The sequence below is a fragment of the Colletes gigas genome, unplaced genomic scaffold (genome assembly GCF_013123115.1).
Source record: "Colletes gigas isolate AHSC1104 unplaced genomic scaffold, ASM1312311v1 Colletes_gigas_Sc00013, whole genome shotgun sequence".
NCBI classification, from domain to species: Eukaryota; Metazoa; Arthropoda; class Insecta; order Hymenoptera; family Colletidae; genus Colletes; species Colletes gigas.
In genome coordinates this window covers 7,821,680-7,840,798 of record NW_025106642.1, presented here as the reverse complement: position 1 = coordinate 7,840,798, position 19,119 = coordinate 7,821,680, and the positions used below count along the sequence as shown (strand labels likewise).

The 19,119-nt window shown below is 45.0% G+C and overlaps 1 protein-coding gene across 1 annotated transcript in view; it reads left to right on the top strand.

The window, feature by feature from the left end:
* The window catches only part of LOC122399434 (fat-like cadherin-related tumor suppressor homolog), a 314,643-nt gene that overhangs the window by 238,353 nt on the left and 57,171 nt on the right, over positions 1-19,119 (top strand). The window lies entirely within an intron of this gene.

Here is a 19,119-nt window from a genome sequence, read left to right as displayed (position 1 = left end):
TTGTACAATAGTGTAAACTTATTCTGACGCGTAACTAGCTGTTTCGTGTCTTCTTCGAATGTCTCTACAGGGAGGTTCATTTTCGGTAACCTCTGCATTAAACTTAAACATACCAACGCGTAGGAAACAAATTGTTGTATGTTGGCGACAGCCATTGTAATGAAAAATACGAAAAACTTTTTGTATTCGAACCCTCGTGCAGCGAGCCCATATATCGATAGAATATTCGAACGATATATGGGTTCACCATGCGTCCGTTCCAATAGAAATGATTTTTATAGCGTTCATTTTTTGCACATAACGGAACAAAAAGGGCCCTTTCAACCGAACCACGTACCAAATATAGAAAAATAAGAATTTAACTTTTATAAATATTGGAAACAGTTTATTTCCAAAAAATTAGTTTTACCGGAATAATATATCACCCCGTGCCGACAGATTCTTCGCACCTTGCGCGAACGTAAATCATCCTAACTTATGAACAGTTCCGAAATAAAAATACAACAGTGACATCTTCCGTAACTGTAAAGTTCAGGATCACAGAATCTGTGGGGAGCCACTGAGGAGAAACTCTGAAAAAGAACATCAACGTGCAAACGAAGACAAACGTGTCGCGACCTGGGTCAGCCATGATTCAGATTCGCCGCGTATAAACGGCAGAGGCTGCATTCTCGGAATTTCGGTGAACCAAGCACCATAGAAAGTCTCATCATCGGGCATGAAAATGCAATGTTTCTCGAACGGCCCGACTGCCTCGTTTCTTCCGATAATGCTTATTACAATAATTCACGGGATTCCGGAGGCTCCGTGTTCTTCGAATCTCGCGATAATCTTTCCGGAAACGTTTCATTATATCATCCTCCGACGTCGTGATCCCCTCGACGGAAATCACGGAAATATTATTATTAAGTTTGGTACAAAAATAATTTTACCGATAACATTGTTACGCGAATAAACCGATTTTCTTTGAAATTCGCAGATCGGAAAGTAAAAAGAGAAAAGGAAAAGACTTGTAAGAACTGGTGACGCGTTTGGAAGTGGAAGAGGGTCGGGGTTCACGAATTCCGGAGTTGTAAAATTGCCAGGAAAGTTTGAAGCACAGCGAAGCGACGAAGAAATAGATAACTGATATCGTCGCTGTAACCAGAAATGGAAGAAATAAAGAAAAGGCGGAGGAGACAACGTTGTAACCCGGCGTTCGCAACGGTATAATTTATGTGGCGAGGCGCGTATCCAGCGTGTTTTCTCTTATTTCGTGCGGTTTGCTGTTCGACGTTCGTGCGGCTGTGGCATCGGTCGTGATTCGGCCGTGCAAATCTTCGAAGGGAGAAAGGGCACGGGAGCGATGCATCGCTGAAAGCTGGGACGAGCCACTTTAAAGGGCCACCCAAGAAATAGGAGTGGTCGGAACAGTAGCTTCTTAACCGGACACGATCCTCTTCATCTGTCAGCTTAACCGCCTTTCATGTTTCATCTCCTTATACGCGATACCCTACGCTGAATCCCCTCGTAAACGGCGCACGGTAACATCTGCGAATTATACGGCGAAAAGAAAGCGCGGCGTCTTCCGCGTCGTACGGACATTGTTCCCTGAACTTTTCTGAATGTCGTGCCCTTTCTTCGCCCGGGATTGAACAATTTGGCTCCCGTGAAATTCCACTTTCTCGCTTACCGTTCCTCGGGCGTGAGCGGAAGGTCTACAGTTACTGTTAGCGTTATTACCGACTCTGATTCCGACGCCGATACGGCTAACGCCCGAAAAATACGTCCCGTACTAAAGTCTGTAAACAGCGAAACGTTCGAGTCGATAGACCCAAACGTGTACACTAGCCTAGGAAATATCGTGAATCGATGCAACGGCTGAAAAACGCGTCGCGGGGGGGGACCGAACTTAATTTCATAATTAACATTTCAATTTAACACCTCGATAAACCCAGGCAGCTGGCTAATGAATAAACAATACGAAACCGTCTGACTCGGAGAAGCAGAAAGAGAAATATAAAAATCCACCTCTGTCGCGTACGTTATTCGCGTTACAGTTTTTATCGCTTAATTGGATCGAAGTCGACGGAACGGCTTCTCCTAATTAGCGAATTAAACAAGCGCGGAGAAAAACCAGAGCGCGCGAGTACGATCACAATAACGCGAAACGTTTGAACGCGCGGATCCGTGAACCTAACCGTGGAAAATATACAGCGAGAGTAAAAAGTGTCCGCGCAATGACTAACATCAAATAAAACTTTATATAATTACGTTTATTAATAAATTTCTGTGAACGAAACAATTTGTATATACCATTGGATGTCTTTGGAGTTAATTTTTATTCCATTTAAGGGGGCTGTGTGAGATTTGGTAAACCCGTCGAACGAGCGTGAAAGTGGTAAAGAGATGATTCGATATTTCGTTCACGTTGTTGCGTATCCGTTTCACGCGCTGAAATGTGTCTTTTCCGCTCAGTGTGATTTCTTTGTCGAGGCATTCCTCTCGATCCCCTCACTAAATCCTTTTTCCTTTTGACGATTCTCCCCTTTTTGACGACAAACGAACGACCGGGTGACGCCTCGCGCTAGAAAAGAGGGAATAAACGACACGGTCGGTGGACGTGCGTGAACGACTGGAAAATTGGAAGGCAGACCTTCCGATTGCCCAGCGTTTCGTTATTGGAACTGTTGGGAGTTCGATAAAGATTTAGTGGAAATTCGAAAACGGTTATTTTCACGGCCCCCAATTATCGAACTTTTCAAAGAAACTGTGCTTAAAATTGACGACATTTAAAACAGGCGAGACGCGCGTTTATGTTAGCTGGATGCAACAAATAAACCAACTCGAAATTTCACAACGGTGCTTGGCGCCGTGTCGTATCGCGTCTCGTGATGTAAAAACATGGGCGAAATATAATTATAAGTCGGAGGCAAGCGTCGCCACTAATGAAGAGCAGCATGTAGGTCAGAAGGAAAGAGACAGGTTTTCGATTGGTCGATTTGTCGATCGTCGGGTCCTCAGCGGTTCCTTTGACGCGTTTCGTTTCTCATTTCGCATAAGTTTTTTCGCCGCGTTTTCCACTCGGCTATTTTTTTATTTCCTTGTTGCACGTTGAACCGTTTCGTCGCGACTCGTAGCAAAATCAATTTAACCGCGGTGAAAACGTATTCGCCCGGGATACTTTTAATTAACGGAGCCCCTAGCGGCGGGATTGGATGACTTTAATTGGTATGAGAGCCGAACACGGGATGACTGAACGAGCATGCTCGTCCTGTTCGATATTACGACAGAATAAACTTGCCGGACTTGATCGGCTACGACGCCTGCCTCTGGAGTTAGAAACGCGTCCAAGGATCCCGATCCAGGGAACCGCGGATGGGTCAAATGGTAAGTTGATATCGTCGGCCACGCACGTCCGAAAGATTCTGTTAACTATGCTAAAAAGTAGTTATGTTCGTCCGTTCGGACACGAGGGTCGACCAAGGGAATACGCGCGAGTAGAGTGACGTTAATCCGGGTGCAACTTCAGAGATGGATCGAAGGCAAACATCGGAACGAAAGGATCTTTTTTATTCGTAAGAAACACCCTCTTGTTATATTCGAGCAAACAATTTAACGATTAAGCAGCTGCATAAATTTATCCAATACAGAGTATGGTCGACTATAAAACAGCTCGTATTGCAGCGATACGCATTGGTTGACAGAAGGAAAGGGTATTCGATCAGGTTATCGATGTCTTGACAAATATTGATCATGACCAATGCGAGATAGTGTCACTCACGTTTGATTGCACAAGCGGAGAACAAGTATTACGAGAGTTTTCAGTGAATTACGATATGTTCCGTGTACAAGTAAATCCAGTTATCGCTTATGGCTTGTTAATCAAAACCTTAGTTGGCCAGTTCTGATAAAAAAAAATCGACTTGCGTAACGAAATGTTATTACACGTTATTTACACGAGTGTTACTAACCGTCTCAGAGATATGAAAATATTGGCATAAATTAGAAACTATTAAAGGATAATGCGTAAGAAAAAGATCACGATTCTCGAATCTCGTTGGAGTTCCGTACGATTAGATCAAATTGATCTCAATTAGACAGAAGTTGTTTAGTTCGGTCTAAGTCCGAGCGAGGCTGGAGTAAATTTTTAAGTGTTATATTCGGATAAGTTTAATTGGAAGAATCAGATCCGAGTCCAAGTTGGTCTGATTTGATTACAGCCAGTAGAAAGAGTTAATTTAGTCGGGGGTATTAGATCTGCGCCTGAATTGGACTGACATAGCCATACTTAAAGTTTGCTAAACGATAAAATCGATTTGGCTGGAGGAAGAACTTCCAGAAGCGAAGGCCCCCTACTCTCTGCCTAACTTCTACCGCCTCGATCGCTTCCAGCGAACTTGTATTCGAAACATTAAACGTATCCGTCTTGACGCTGAAAGAGGCGAGATAAAAATGGAAATTCGTTAAAGTTACCGTGGTCTAATCCGCGATGCAGCTACAAACCCATTTGGAAAAAGAATTCTCAATTTTCGGAGTGTTGGTCAACTATCCTATCGTCGTCGTTGACCTCCCCTCGATTTACGCGCGCTAAGGCACAGCCACATGCGTTTTAGCTTAAGAACCGCTTACCCACAGCTTCCTACAACATCGTGAGGCGATCTGCCCTCTCCGGGGGAGATCGTATCCGGGTGGGTTTCTCGAAGCGGCGAAGCCACAGAATTCGCGTAAAAACGCGTGCACGCTGTTTCCTCGTACAATTACATAAGTTTCCCGCGACAATGCCGAAACCAGCCTTGTAGAACACGTCCCGGCCAGCTTGTCGCGATATAATCTCGGTCGTCTCTCTCTCTCGTTGCCTCCCACGGCCGTTCCTCCCTTCCTCGGCCCTTTTGATTCCGTTCGGAGCCGGTAGGCTCCCGAGACAATTGCCCGTGTCCGGCGAAATTACACGAGCGCCGCGATGGCCACGGTTTCGACCGGCTCTCCTCTCCTGGCAAAAGGTGGTACGTGTAGCACGTGTCACGTCAGACGCGCGCTATCAATCACACGCGAGGAACACGTTTCTCGGAAGCCCGACATGCTCTCGTGTCCTCGTCCGTACCGTGGAATCTCGGTGGCGGTGCCCCGATGCCCGGTGGCGTCCATGCACGCGATGCCACCGTGGAAAGGGTTGAATCGGAGGATTACACGAGTCCGTGAACTGTCGAACGCCGCGGCCATTCCGTCCACGATGTCTTAATGTCGTGGAATATCGAGGGGAAAACCGTTGCTCCACAACGGGGAAACGAATAAGCACGAAATAGGAATATTAGAAGAACCAGGGTTTCGTTTAAAAGATTCGATGGAGTAAATCTGAACAAGAATACGCACGAAAGCAATTACCAGCACCGTAATTATTTCCGAAAGTATGGAGTCAGATTTATGAAACGGTAGAAGAAGGAACCGTCCAATGATAATAATCCAACGATTTCTATGTAGATGAAGTCGCTTCGGAGATCGAAATCCATCTCAGGTGTTTTCGAACGGAATATTTAACTCGTACCCTAGATCCATACTATTTGGAGTTCTCGTGCCTCGCGCTCATAATGTGATCTACGAATATTAGACTCTACAGAAGCGCTGCGCGAGGAGTAGAAGGTTCATTGATCTGGAGCTTGATCGTGTTATTTACATTTCACAAGCATTCGTGGCGAATTACAGGGCAAAGGGAATTACAGGATTCTTCTGCAATTTGTTTCTTGGAGATGTTGCACGGCGCATTGGGGATTTAAGCGGTGCTGCATTGAATTTCGGAGGATTCCGTACCGGATTAACTGTGGGATCTTTTTTTTTTACAGCGAGGTTTCTTGCTCGTGGTATCCTCTTGGACACTATCGAAATCCACCCGTACAAGTTAACAATTAGCGAAGAAGAAACATCGAACGTTTCGTGATTTAACTCGAAGCTACGTAAATTAGATAAAAATTTTTATTCTTTTGCGCTGATTTCGCAACTCCTTATTTTTCTCTCGCGATGTTAATTAACCGAAGAATTTCAATTTAAAGTTTCTGCACGAATCGTTATCATCATTACGCCGAGATCTTTTAAACCGTAAAAAAAAAAGAATCGCAATTATATCGAATTTTCCGCGCAATTTGCTCGCTGATAATATTTCACGAGTCAATTTGCAGGCATTAAACGGTCGAAGAATTAAGCTTCCGAACCGGCGAAGATTCCCGAGGTTCCGATGCTTTATTGATGCCGTTCCTCATCTTTATCAAAGTTCTTTAGAAGTCGAGTTAATATTTTTACACCGCCAACGGCAGAGGAGCGGCCCGCGACTTTATTATGCGCCTGGCACTGCGTAAATTTTCCACGAATTCGAAGTTACCCGATCCCCTTCGAGGATCGAAATCGCCCGAGTCGTTCAAGAGGAATTCGTATAAAAGGCAAGAAACGTAAAAGAGAAAAGAACGAGACGAAGTATATAATCCCTGTGCAAAACAGGGATCGCGATTAAACATCGAACGAACCGGGAAACTGGTTAATGGCAGGGTTGCATCCGGCGTAAGACGTTTCCTACTTTTCTGTTATTCCATGAAATGTTAACGATCCCGAGTCTTCCCGGAGGCTGTGAGGCAACTCCCGCCTCGAAATTTTCAAGCTCGCAACGTCGATCGTACGCGCGTAAAACGACGAACTCTCGAGCCCGTGTGACGAAATAAAATTGGTTCGACCGATTTCCCGTTCTCCTATTCTCGCAACGACACCCTTTAACTACCTCGCGACTCGCAAATAGTCGCACGACCCTCGTTCCACCCAGAATTTCCACCTTTACGACACGTTCGTTGACCGCTTCCGGCCGGGGCAGTTTCACGTACCCCGAGTGAGCGTAAAACGCGCGCATGGCCCATAAGACCTTTTCAGTTTGATGTTCGATATCGCGCGATCGCATGCATAACGAGTTTTCTTTGCATGCACCGCCCGCGGCCTGGAAAATCTCGCATTCCAACCCTTCCTGCATAAATGTGAACCCGGCGCGATGAAAAGGGTCCATTTCTGCGAAACGAAAGTGAAAATTGTAGGGTACTAAATTCGTACACTCCGCACCATGTAATTTTTCTCCATTTGACACGATGGAAGGTAACATTCCGATGATTGGAAACATAGTTCTGCTATCAATTTTAAATATAGTCGATTTTCCGAACGAACCGTGGCACAGACTAGATTTTCACGTTATAACGGTCGGTCTTTTCACAAACATTGAACCGTGTTACCGATCAACGTTTAATTTTCATACGTGAAAACGAAGCGTTATTTTCGTGAGCGTTGACCGCCGCTAGGAGCGAGAGTTCGTTCCCGGCGAGGAAAAGGAGAAACGAGGGAATAAAGCAGACTGTGAATGCGAGGCTGGAGACAGAGAGAAATCGTCCGGTCATAAAACGAAGAAAATTTCGGTACCGGCTAAAAACCACTCGGAGGACAGCGTAATTGCACCTTGATGAACGCCGTTACCCGAGCATGGGATTCACCGAGCGACTCTTAACAGACACAGAACTCCTCTCCGCTCCGTAATCAGGCAATTTTCCCTCTGTCCCATCCCGTGCCCGTTGCTTCGTGTTATTGACACCCTTACTTTTCTCTTTTTTCATTCTCTCGCCCGTACGGACCTTCCCCGAGTACATGCTGCTGGAACCTCAATTATCTCAACGCCCATTACACGGACGCTTGATCAACCGGACGCTTTATTTTCTAAACGCGTTTCCCAGCGCGCGGACGGAAACTCGATCGACCCTAATTCCCACGCGAAAACCGGGCAACACTTTCCTTCGGGCTCTCCTCCACTTATCTCTCGCTCCTTCGAATCGAACTACGCGATAAAGAGGAAAGATTGAAGCGTGTTCCGAGCCCCGTTCGCGAAGAGAAGCAATTTTTGCCGTGGAAGAATCGAAACGTTACGTTGGGTATCTCGGAAATTCTTTTTTTTAGTTCGGCAAACCTCGAACCACGATAGCTACGTTCGCGAACGTGTAAATTCGTCGCTGCAGGAATCAACAGTGTAAGCGGGAAAACCGTAAGGAAAATAAAAATAAAACCTCGAGAACATTCCGTTCGTCGTGCTTGTTGCGAAGAATTCGTTCCAGCTTTTCGAAATAATCGTAGAGCGCGTCGAGAGTAAACGAGCATGAAGACTTCATCTCCGCGCTTTACTTTGCAGCGAAACTGTATTTGTGTACACTCCGTTCGAGCGATTCTGTCCATACCGTGTACCACGAACGACACCGGAAATCGCGCGAGGGGAACAGATCCCCTCCTAAGCGTTTATCAACATCGAGGGGGATCGACGATGCGCAAGATGGACGTGCGAAAGAAGTCGAAACGCTCCTAGGTGGGGGATGCCTTTCCTTGCTTGCGCTTTTCGCGCTTCCGCGTAAATACGAATCGTTTGCACCGAGTGTACCGAGTTTACTTCGTGAGCGGTAACGGGTATGCCGGTTCGAAAACTGATTTACAAAAGGGAAGACTTGACAACTCTCGACGGAAGTTTCCCGCGATAAAATTGAAGGATACGATGAAGAAGAAATATTTGTGTCTGGTGGAAAAGTTGCTAACTGTGGACCGTAACGTTTTTCCAAGTAGATTTGCCGAAGAAGCGCGCCAAAGGGCGTCGAGTGGGTAACTTCGTTCAAACACAGTTTGATGCCGAGTTTACGGATGGTCTTTCTGGCAAACGTCGTCTATATTTGTATAATTTATGTCGCGTACTTTACGGAATTGTCTGGAATTAAAATTGTACCGTTTTGAAAATTGATTATCGGGGTGGGTAGAGTTGACAAACGTCGGGGAAAATTTCCCGCGTAAGAAGACGAAGAAAAGACGTCGACGGACAAAAAAGAAGAATAAGAAGAAGGAATATTCGTGTCTGGGGGAGAAGTTGCTGCCTAACTGCGGACGATAACATTTTGCCAGATCGGTTCGACGAAGGATCCTGGCGAAGGGAAACGCGCGGATGACTGGAGGTATTGGCTTCCGAACGACGAAAGAGAACAAAGAAGACGAGGGCGGTACACGACGAAGGCGGACCTCGTGGCATCCTATACCCGACATAATTCCCGGTAACCGACTTTGTACGTCGTCGACAGAAAAGCGTTCTCGTATTATAGGGGAATAACGACGTTCCCGAGAGTGATTCTGATAGGTATTTTCATAGCTGGCAAGCTCTTTTTCCTTCGTTACTCTGGCAACCCGACGGGAAATGCTTCCCCTTCCTTCGCTACGACTTTCTTAGATCGGTACAGGTTGCCTTCCCGGGTCGTCGAACGTACCACGAATTCGTGAATCGGTACGAAACGAACCAAAGAACGAACAACGAGCGATAATTTATATTCGCGGCGATACGGGACCAGTTCGATCTAATTAAAGATCGAACGAGGAGACGAAGGATTTTTATGAGAATCGTGGCTCCTGGAGCTACGGAGCTCCCACCGGCACCAGTATAGCGTCGAGTAATTTAGGTTTAACGAAGAGAGGTCGAATGTGCTTCCGATGAGATAGCAGACCTTATTTCGCCGGCTGTTAATTTTACTTCGGTTAATTCGTTCGAATCTATCTGGCCCCTCACCGATATACGGCTCGTACGGACAATCCTAATCTAACCGATAGCTCGAGATATAATTACTACAGATTACTAAATAAACTGTTTTTTTTTTTTTATATCGTTATTAGCAAAAGTTAGCTCGTAGAGTTCGAGGAGTCACGAACAATAGTCTATAAAACTTCAGTGAAAATTACAGCAATGTTGTTTATAAATAGATTAAATAGGTGTGATCAGAAATAGCACATCGGATAGAATACTAACAAGACTGGCTAAGCTATTATTAAACTTTCCCAGCGATGATGTGTCGGATAGATAGCTGGAAATCCGCGTAGCCTCGAACGCCCATAGTTCGGAGCTTGTTGATGAGAGTTGCATGATTGACAGTATGGAAAGACAATATGGAAATCGGTGTCGATAGTATCGATATAGGTTTCTGCGTTCAATTGCATTAGAAATGTGTCGATGGTAGATTGCGAAATTTATTAAAGTGGAGCGCGACAGATCGTTGATTACGATACCCTTTATTTGATTTGATTTGATTTTGGCTCTGCAGAGTTCGTGGACTGTTTAGCAATTACATAATCTACGTTACAAGCGTAATAATTTATTATCAATGACAGATACGAATAATGTAGTATATTTCTATATTCGATAATTCGTTAAAATGTGTTTGTAACGAAAGACGTTAGATTTTGATCCGTGCGTGAAAATACCAGTTCCAAAAGAAGAGTTGAAAATGATTCCACGTATCGTGGCCATAAAATCCCGTCATAAAGGGTGGAAATTGCCGACACGGGAATTTTACGATTCATAAGACACTCGACTGATCGTTGATGGAGTCCCGCTGTGCCAGAAATTCCGACAGGGAAGCCGCCATTGATTATGTTCTCAAGAATGCACGTACTCGACGGGGTCGTTAAACTCGATTTACATGACTCGATCGAAAGAAAGGGTATGCGGCAGGAACGCATGCGTTTCCGGTACGGATGTTCTGTACGCGGAACCGGATTTCAACGGGAACTCGAGGCACCGTTTCGCAGAGCTTTACCAAATTCAGACAAGAACGTAATTTTGGTTTTGGAAGAACACAATGGATGAACGAGCTGCTCGAGAGAATTATTATTATTATTACTTCGACAGCTGTATTATTTCCACGGTACGATCTGTCAACAATTGTTTCCAAATTGAAAGTTTCGAATAAATAGGAAACGGGAACGGTACCAAACAGTCCCGCATTATCACGAGCACAAAGCTCGTATCGAGCGGAATGTTTGGATAAAAATCGAATTCAAACAATTCCTCGCGTATTTAATTACCTTTCAGCGTGCAAATATGCGAATGGTAAAGGGGTTAATAAAAACTATCTGTCGAACAAATGCGCGAGCCGCCTGCGATCCCTTGAATGCAAACAAACAGCCGGCAAATGGTTTCAACAGAACGGACGTTTGAGTTGGTATAATACGGGCAGCCAAGTAGCGCGTCCCAGAAAGAATCTCGGCGCACACAGAAGCCTTTTGCCAGCTTTGTTTACACCGATTTCGCGCGCAATAGCACGATCGCGGCGCGGTGGCTTTGCCCAGCCAGCGCCTGGGTTTTAATCGTTAAAAGCTTTTCGTGGAAACGCGTTTTCGATCGAACCCATGACAATTTGCCCCCCGGTAATTTGAATCCGGAATGCGCGGAAGAATCCGATCGAACTGGCACGTCTATTTCGCGGCTGCTAGCTGCCGGCGATGCTTTTATCTCTAAGCGATTTATCGTCTGCTTGCTCTTTTCCCTCTTCTCTATCCTCGCTGTCAAACTTCCACGTCCCTTTCTCCAGCGAGTAACGCCACGAGACGTAAAAATCGCACAGCGCGTTATTTGTTTCCGAGAATCCACGCGACAAAGAGCAGCGCAGCTTTTACAAAGGGCACCGTTTCCAAGAATTTCACCAGGAAATTGTTAATTTTCTTTCATCTAGAACCCAGGCGGTGGGAAACTGATTTGTACATTGGCATTCTCGATCTGTTTCTACGTAGAAAACGTATCGTTTTTCTCGCGTTTCTAGATTCGAAAAAATAATAGACTTTATATTTGCTGCGTAACGGAGGCGAGAACACGATGCCCGCTTGAATCTACGTGTTAAAGCTTTACTTAATAGCCTGGAAACAGCTCTCACCGTTTCTAAGAAGCTGTTTCCCGAATGCAAGCTCGTTTGCACGATAGAACCTTCGGGTGGTAAAAGCTTCTTACGCACGATAAGGCGATTGGTTTCCCTACCGCCGCGGTTGCCGCATTGATTAAACTACAATGAGGAGCATTAAGCGTGAGAAAGTTTCTTACCGTGCAGGAGTGTGTCCAGGCTTAACCAGAGCCATCTAAAGCCACATTCCAGCTCATCTGTCTTTTGCCTAACGACTAATGGAGAGTTTTGCTCTTAAGAGTAAACATAGTGCACGCGATATTGAATAACGAACGCACAGAAGCTGAGAAATAACTTTTAAAATTCCCCTACTGCAAGCGAAATAATTCCTAATTTCGATGAATGCATATTGATTTCCAGTGCTAGAACATTAACTACCAGTTAGCTTATACTTGACAGTAATCTACTGTTAACGTAACAAGAGAAATTGAAGCTGGCGGTGGGTAACTGTCAAAATTGAACAGCTGCTCTTGTTCACGTTATACGGGTGTTCTATTACATTGATACGACAGGCAAAACCGACATCGAGCCGGATCTAGTCTAGTGGCTCCGTGAACTACCATTATCATTTTAACCGATGCGAGTGTCATTTTGTCGGTATTACGTTACACTCGAAACCTGAACTGGATCGAACCCAAAGCAACTGATTTTTACACTCTGCGTATATTGACGAAGATTCGTAGAAACGTGTTACAGAAAAATAAGCGATGCATGTTCGTTTCAAGCCTGAAAGTGCTCGAAGGAAGTAACAGAGGATCGATAAAAGGAAAGCAATGTTAGTCGGTGAGAAGGATAATACAAAATAGTCTATTAACTTCTGCGAGCACCATTGTCGGGAAAGTACATCGACTTGCAGTTTTGTATCGAATAATAAGAACGTTATCGAGCATTCTATGCATGTTCCGGAATATGTTACGCGCGCGATGTAATAACGTACGTGCGTAACCCATGCTATCGCGCGTGCTCGATGCATCTTTCCCGAGAAACTAATGCCAAGGAAATGTATTTGCTGGCTAGGAAACGGCAACTGTTACGAATTCCACTTGCTTCCTGTCGCGGTAATTGTAGACGGAATAAACAGTCGCGACTCTGAAGTAATTTGCGCGATTGGTTGCAAGCACTTCCTTTGTGACGAATAGAACGCTCGGTACAGAAATGTACTAGCGCAACGGCGAGAGCTGTCGAACAATACGCTGCTCATTCTCGATGAACGACAATTCGACAGAGGAAACTCTTTAAATAATACTATTTTATTTTAACAAAATAATTTTAATTATTCCGAATTTTATGCTTAATGCTTCGTTTAACTCCTTCGTTCTCTAACTACCAAAATCCTTAAGCGTATTTTAAAACATTACGATAACGAACAATAAGTTGTAGAAGGAATTAAAGTCATGACTAAATTAACTTGCTGCTCAACGCCGCTTTTTGAATCATAAACTACGCTAAATACGTATTCCAGTTTTACGTCAAACTTGCCTTTGTATTTGAGAGACAAGGAGTACGATATGCGGGTTTATGGGAATAGCAGTAAAAGCTTACCCTTCAGTGGAGTTGAGCAGCCAACAGATTGTAATCGGACGGTAATAGAATATTACTGGAACGCTATAGGAGTATTAATAGAATAGTGGCGCAATAATAGATCGTTAATGTCGGAATATTACGGGAATATTAGGGAAATATAAACGAGGCGGACATAATTGGTCGCTCAAGGCCGTTTCTTTGATTGCGAGTGACGGCACAAATTACCTCCTTCCTTGCGATAGATCGCTATAGGCCTTGGCTTTCTTGAGAGAAAGAGTGTCACTGAGGTGCAACCATCGTTTGTTTTCTTACTTCCAAGCAAACTTGCTTGCCTTTCTCTTGCACTCCTATATTTACTTCCTGACTCTTCTTCCGTGAATATTCGCTCCGTTAGCTGGCTGCCTGTATTTGTTTTCTACTGTCATTAAAACAAACGAGGGGTGCAACGAACGCGGAGCGAAAACCGAGAAATATCGTAGCACAGTAATTAAACGCGCGATGGGGGCAATCTCTCGGCCTTGAACGGCCAATTAAATATGGTTTTACTATGATAGGACTGCACTTGACATTTCAATTCAAAAAACCAACGATTTCACTTTTCTATAGTGTCGTTTCGAATCCAGAATATCCAAACGTAATATCCCCGGTAATTGGCTTGAAATGATCTTACGATATTTGCATTTTAGCGATAACGAAGCAAACAATTACGAAAGTCCATCAAAATTACGCAAAATGTATCCCGTTTTATCTTATTCGAGTAACAAGTTCCAGCATTTAAACGAAGACATTAAACTTTACGTTTTCGGAGGCCAGGGTAAACCTGGTCTCCGAGCAAATACATTCCTTTTTCCAAATCGCCGTACGGCTTCCCGCGAAACAATTAAGCCATTGTCGAAAACGAAGCGTTTGTAGCGTTTCCCGACGCGAGCTCCCGTAAAGGAGCATATTTACCGAAGCCCTCGTTGCCGGATTCCCGAGGGATCCCCCGATTCATCGTCGCGAGATCGATCAACCAGAAGCTTCTTAGTCGCGGCGTCCGGGGTGCCTCTCCGCGATCAAGACGTATACATTCGCGAACCATTGGTAACGGGGAAGCGTCTGAAGTGTCGGGGTTGAATCTGGGTTAACGATCGGCCATAGTTCCCGACTGGAACTCGAGAAATGTCAGAGAGAAAATGAGGTGGATGGAGACAGATAGAATTCGATAAAAGAATGAAAGGGGAGGAAAAGAAGCCGATTCACCGTAGCCAAGAGAGGCGGGGTAGTTGGGGGGTGGAGTCGGGCGGAGGCCGGGGGGATAGGTTCGACTATAAGATTGCGAGTTTTCCGTTCGAAAGCTCATCGATCGGTTCTTCCCGCGCTTCCGGCGAGTAGAGCCATCGTTACTGGGACAAAGGCTCAAAGCCCCGCGAAAACGAATTCTGTAACTCTTCCGTGAAGTTTCTGCGGACCTCGGACGCCAAATGGCATCAGCCGTTTACGAAATGGGATAGGTCGGGCCGAAATTACCGACCGGAGAGATTCTTGCGATTCCTCCAAACACCGTTCGCCGTATCCCCGACTCGTCTTACGATCGTCACGAAAGCTTCGAGGGGTTCTTAGCGTTCACGGTTCCCGCGTCTGCTCCAGGTTCGACGACACCTTCTGAGCCGCCTCGGCGTGCGAACTTCACACCAACGGATACGAGTTATCGTACCGCTAATTGTATTTGGCGAGTCCGCCGATGGACGGACAGGGAAAACGAAATAGTCGAGCGCGTTTGAGTTGCAGGTGCACTTTAACTCTTAGCTGTTAACGGGATACCAGTTTTTCGTCGTGTTGGTCTTTAGCTTGCGGTATTTATTCGAACCCGCGATGGTCTTGCTTCGCCGGCCATTGACCCAGAAAGCGCTTTCACCGCGCGTTCCCTCGGAAAAAGAAATTGTAAAAACCGAAGTTCCCTGTTTGTTCGAAAAGTACACGTTAACGGTCAAGCGTTCGATTCTGGATCTTAAACGCCCGGCGCAGATGCTCCTAGATACCCTCCCAGAAATAGAGTTTACGTTTCTCGTCGGTGGCGTTACGCTTTTACGAAATATCTGCTTGGCGAAGAAGTTCCCCGTTCCCATCGTTTCTTGATCCGTTCTGCTTTTGTTGTACAATAAATTATTTATTTCCATATCTCTCGAAGCTACGCGAATGTACAAATTACAGCTTCGCGGTATTTATGCCCAAAGGAACGGTACATTCCAATTTCGATCTAATGGGTTGCATCTAAATGTAAGATTTTCCGAAAGAAACGTACGTTTTCTCAATTTGCTTAATTAAATATTTGATACGCTTCACGGTTGATCGCTAGCATCTCTCGTTTCCGTTTTCGCGATTGGAACGACGCGGATACTTTTACCGCGGTTTACAGCCACGGATCGCCGTTGAAACGTTTAACCGCTGCTTTTCTGTTACGAATGCTTTACGACGCGGTTGTCTAAATTATGCCCCGCCTCGTTAGAAACGCGTCGCGTTGCAACTTCCACGATTAAATTGGCCGAAACGAATGGGAGATTCTTCGGGGTACGTGATACGTCGAGCATCTCTTCGGCTACGGTAATCGATGCAAACCGCCGGCTGATTTCTCCAACGTAACGTTTCCTATTGCTTCCCGGGACGAGTCACTTTACAGCTAGCTGTAAAACGCCATGTGTGGTAACAGGATCGATGGGGATACTTATCGATTCACGGCAAAATGATGTGCTCGAGGACTCATCTTAACTCCAACTATATTTGATTGTTGGAACGTTGTCCTGAATAGAGACTATGTTACTCGCTCGAGTCTTCCAGGAACGAAAGCTGTTCGTGTCGTGGAATTCACGGAGATTTTAAAGTCGTTCCCGGTTTTGTAAATGGGACAGATAATTAGCAGAATAACCTGACTATATACCTTCCGTCGCTGCTGCAAGTTTCCGAACAACGAATCGGATTCAAACACTCAGGAAGTTGGAGAGCTCTCTTCGGGAAAGGATAAGTTGAGAGACAAGTAGAAGAGATTTCGGAAGAACAGACACGGTTTCAAGAGGATTGTGATTTTTGCTCGGACCGATTTCTCGAAAACTCCGTTGTTAGTCATAATTGTTAACAACCGTCCTAGTTGGAACATCGAACTTCGATGAAGAAAAGCGGTTAGGTAATGATAATAAGGCAGTATATTTGCAAACCTCGCGCTGTCAACCTGGCAATTGTTTTGCGCGCAAACCGTGAGTTTCGCCCTCTGACCGTTCGCCGTTCTACTGTTAAGACAGAGTGGCCAACTTTGGAATTGCGCTGCCGGGACCGACGCAAACTCGAGGCGAAGAGAAACTCGATACCAACGTTGATTATTCGAAGTTGCGGATACGTAGCGGTTGAGACGCGTTGATTTTGCTCGTCGGATCGACGGGGCTCGCCGAAACACCAGGGAAACAGCGGGACGAAGTCGATATTGTAATTAAGCGACGTCGATGGGTTGAAAAACTAATTCCCTGCTGGCTGTGAATCATCGTTCGAACGTTGGTTTCAACCGCGATGACTTTGCGGCCAGTTTCATACGCGAGACACGGTAAACTCGTTCTCCGTAAACAAGAATCGTTGATTTTAATTCGATCAGCAAAGTATGTTTAGCAGAAAACTTATCCCATTACTCGACTCTATCCGGATCTCTTTTCCTCTCGTGTCTTTTGGCACGGAAAATGGATTTCCCGCTAAAAATGCACGTGGGCGTTGAACGTTTGAAAGAAATCGAACCCGGAACGTTATTTCGGTGAAAAACTGGAGCAGGAAATACGGCCGTCCCCGCCTTTGGGACACAACTGCGTCTGGGGGGGCTTCCCGGTGACGAGTTTCCGTTACGCGTTGCTGTAAACCCCTGCACAACTCACGTTCGCGGTAGTAAATTTAATATATTCTCCCACTTGCTCGCTATGAAACTCAACATGTGTCTACATCGGTCTCATCTACTGCTGAACGAGCAACGAAAACATGTGTAACGTGTGCGCTGCGGGAAACGCACCGACGTTGGGGTTGAGGTATCCTGCGCTACGGACGAGAATTTCCTCGTTATTAATTAAGATACGGTTGCGTTTTAGTACTCTAAGGAAATAGCAGAGAATATTTGTATAGCGTTCCAACGACAGCTATTTTAGAACATTATTACGAAAACTAAAAACTAAAAATATTAACAACCAGTTAAAAATCAAACTACCCCATTGTTTATTTCGTCGGCTATAGACGTCAAAATGGTGCACGCCAGATGCTCCATAAGAAGTTAAATCAGCCTCGAGGATGTATTCAGGTCTTAAAGGCAATAAAGTTCGTACGAACGTGAATGACAAATAGGAAGTTGTTAAAGGTAAATGTCCGGCATTTTGGAGCAAATATGTGGAACGGAAAAACACCAGCAGCATTTCACGAAGAAATACGTGTAGCACGTAATTCTTAGTGATGGATGTTATCAGCCTGGTTACCTCCAGGATTGGAACAACAACGTAGACGTTTCGCAAGGCTGTGAGGTACTCCTCCGAGTATTTCTTTCGTAACATATACACTTTGACGGAAATTACGTCAATCTTGCCTTCGAGTTCAATTTTTCGTGCCTGCTGGTTCGCGAAAAGCTTACGTTTATTAGAAAATTTATCAGGTCTGTTCGAAATTCATGCGATGTTTTCTATTTAGATTTGAGTCATTCTCCTCGTATCAAAGAAACAGACATCCAGTTACAGCAATTTTCCACTTGTCACACTCCTCGTCCAATCTCGCTCTACTTCTGTGCTACAGTCAATTTTGTGCCTGGACGACTCTCTGCTTATCTACACAGGAAATGCTACCAACGACAGTCTCGAATGTAGCTCTACGTCTCATCTAGATTTTATAGACTTTCATAGCTCCAAAATTTGGACGCTTTCTCACGATATTATTTAATGTCTCGCATCCCCAGATCTAAGATTTCTCTTAATTAATTCTACAAACCGAATCGATGTTGAAAAGAGGTGTCCACCCTTTTCCCTGTATCAATATTTTGCTCCTACGTTTGAAAACGAGATTGTCCGGGCTTCTGGAACCACCCTGTGTATTCGTGCATTGATCAGCAATAGTAAAAAAGGTCGTCGTAAAAATGGATCGCGGCAGGAATCGTTCGTCTTCGCTAAAAGGACGAACTATCGCGTGCGTGTTCGATGATTAAATTCACGACCGCAGGAGCATCACCGCGAGTCCTTTTTATTTTTCTTGCGCCAATTTGCATCATAGAAAAATTAAATGACGCTATCTGCGCGTCACGCACACGGTTCGCGTGCGTGCGCGACGCGTCCGTACGAAATGAGAAAAACCGTACGTTCGATCGCGATTCCACGACCGTGAATTTCATCGAAACGAGACTATAAATAACACGAACACCGACGCCACCGGGCCCCCGCTGGGCTGAATTTCGCCCCCGGGTTTGTTAATTAATCGATATCGCGGAATTACGAGCTCGATACTCTACATATACACTACGCGTCAAAAGTATCGGATCGCTCGCGATATTCACCGCTTACGGAAAGATGAAACACAATGAAAGATGTTTTAAGACTTGCTCGTATCGACTAAAGATAAAAGTATTTATTTATTGTTAGTTTTCTATATATATATACATTAACTCGAAAGATACGAAGAATCCAGATTCCCCTCTCGTCGAGTAAACGAAACAAAACTTTTGAACGATGGTGTATGCACGCCCAACGGCTTGGCCGGGGGCACGCGAAAGATTGGGATTAATGAAGACGCAGTGGCGAAATCTAAAGATGTAATTACTGACAGAACAAATCGGTAGTAATCTTGATTACAATCTACATCTGCTCCCGTT